We start from the raw sequence: 2712 nt of genomic DNA, 5'->3' as shown, positions 1-2712 counted from the left end.
CCTTTGTTTCTGGTTGCCAAAAAAAAAAAAAGGGGGAGAATGAGGAGAGGAAAATGCTGACGTGGCCTTGATTGATCTGAGGTAGGATAGGATGAGCCGGCAGGTAATAAGGGGTCATTCCTTAGATTTATTACAGGAGAAAACTGTAGGTCAAATTATTCCATCAATACAGGAGGCACAGAAACGAGAATTTCACGCCGTTGCATGGCCTTCAGTGTGTGCTACTATGTCAGCGTGTCACATATTGCAGTTATAAAGGGTGTGTGTGTGTGTGTGTGTGTGTGTGTGGGGGGGGGGGGCTGCTGCATCAGCAATTTCGATACATGTGTAAAAATCAGGCACTTTTAGGTCCAGGAGCGGCAGAAAAGCCCTAGCGCCCATTGAGTTTGTATTAAAAAATGGCGGCGTCCGATCAATAAATCCGCGGTATTGATTTGTGGATTTAATTCAATCGCAGATTGAATCAAATGGGACGCGGCATGAGCCAGATTCACCTAATATTACCGCGAGTCAATTGCGTGTGCATTGCATCCTGCGTGGCCGAGCCAATCAATGAGTTTTAATTAGCACGGGCTCACCGGGGCTGGTCGATGGGAGCTGACAAGGAGCGGCGGAGGAGGAGGAGGAGGAGGAGGAGGAGGAGGCAGACGTCTGCGAGGAGAGATGAGCCCATCCAGACGCTTGATGGATGCTAGCTGGCTCCGCCCGGTCATGCCTGCCTACAGTGATGTGTTGTTAGGCTTGATTAAACTTCATACGTTCATTTCGGTTCTCCCGTTATATCGTTTTTCCAGTTTAATAGTTGCTTATCTCGAGTCGAAAGCGGAGCAACCGATTGGCTTTTTTCAGGGACCATACCAATTATCGTTAGGCAAGGAGGCCGATAAGTGATATTTAAAGCAGATGTTCATTTCAAGGAATATTTACTGGGTTAGGGGATTTTTTTTAAGAAATACAAACCCCAAAATGCAGATATGTTTTGGAGAACACTTTTCTCGCAACATCCCTTCAACCTGCTTCCCTACAAACCATTAACTTAATTTTACTCAATCTCTGTCAAGAGTGATCAATCGGTGTTGTTTTTTTTTTTTTTTTAAGTGAAAATACAGGCGATGATGTCACAAATTCAAAGCAAGCTAGGATCAAGGCTGGGTTCAAGGCAAGAGTTCAAGACTCTAAGTTACCTAACTTTACCACTGCCATATATGGCTTTCACTACTGATTGGTTCTGACTCTTGCATGGCTAACCAATCAGATGCTGGTATGGGCAAGACAGTGCTGGAGCGAGGCTCCATTTCTGACAGTCAGAAAAGTAAATGATCAGAGGCATGATGACCGAGTTTATCAGCCGCAAAATCAATAAAAATGGTTCATATTTACCAATATGGTGAATAATCGCCCCAATAATCTGCAGATAAAACCAAAGGCTTCTGAGAACGAACGATGAATCCGGCAGCCAATGTGACCTGCTAAAAAGTTCAAATCCTGTGAGACAGTATAGGTAAGCATTCAATAGTGATGAAATACTGAAAGTCACATGACCAACAGGTAAGCCACGATTGGTCATTACCCGAACTTTGAACAAATGGCAAAATATGTAAATAAAAATAGGTAACATTTGATCACGGCATGTGTAAAAACACCCAATCATCAGCACATTCCCCAATATATAACTTTATTGAAAATGTTAACCATTTTTTTCTCTACAATTATCCATCTTGACACTCCTTTAATCAAATACGCCAAGCATTTGTTGACTTTTTTTATTTTTCAAGATAAAAACAAACTCTTATATAGTCTACGCCTTATGAACTGAGGTCCTTTGTCGTCAACGTGTGCTTCTAAGAGCATCATTCATAACAACAATCGTCAATAAATAAAAAGCTCGGTCAAATGTGAGTGCTTTACAATTTTCTCTGCCGCCTCCAAAAGCACTATTTACAGGTTGACTGCACACAAACAAACAAAGATGACAAATGGGCGCTTACGATGGCGGATGACGTCACTCTGAATAAACGCTTTTCTTTTTCTTTCAGTCATGGCCTGATTGCAGCGTGCGCGCATTGAAAAACTGCTGAGTTTGCGCGGGGGGAATTAAAACAAACAACGGTGAAATGGATATGAGTCATAGCACAAACAAAGCCTCAACTCGAAATAACGTCTCTGGGGCTGATGAAGGGAAAGCATTTTGTACATGATTTATGATATTTGATATGGCAAGTCAAGTTCCGAACTAGGTACGCGTGATGCCACTTTTTTTTCTTTTGCGTAGTGACCGATAACAAGTACCGATACCACAAGTAGTTCTGATACGCAACCCCAGAGCCCGAAAGAAACCATGATCATTTTAACAAAATTTTCTTTGCAATTTCATTAAATTACAGCATGTTTGATAGATTTTTCCTTTTCAATAAATTAGTAGTGATTTTCTATTCCTCCTATTTGTAATTTCTGGTTTACGATCACAAAACTGCTTCTATCATAATAAAAAACAAAACTGTAACCCAATAAGCCGGAACAACTAAGTTGTCATTTTTAATACTGTGCATCGGCGAATTTGTTTACAACTTGCGCTAAACCTCCTCGCGATTTCATCAAAGGGCATCGTTTGGTGCTGCTGTTTTGGTTAGCAAAAGCCCAGCAGTTCATTTTAGTTCATGTCGACGTATTCCTTCACCTATTTCGATCTGGAAAAAAACTTTAGATTTGAAC

Source organism: Hippichthys cyanospilos, chromosome 21 (assembly GCF_059441005.1).
Source record: "Hippichthys cyanospilos isolate Australia breed blue-spotted pipefish chromosome 21, RoL_Hcya_1.0, whole genome shotgun sequence".
Lineage (NCBI taxonomy): Eukaryota > Metazoa > Chordata > Actinopteri > Syngnathiformes > Syngnathidae > Hippichthys > Hippichthys cyanospilos.
Note: the sequence above shows the minus strand (reverse complement) of the source record.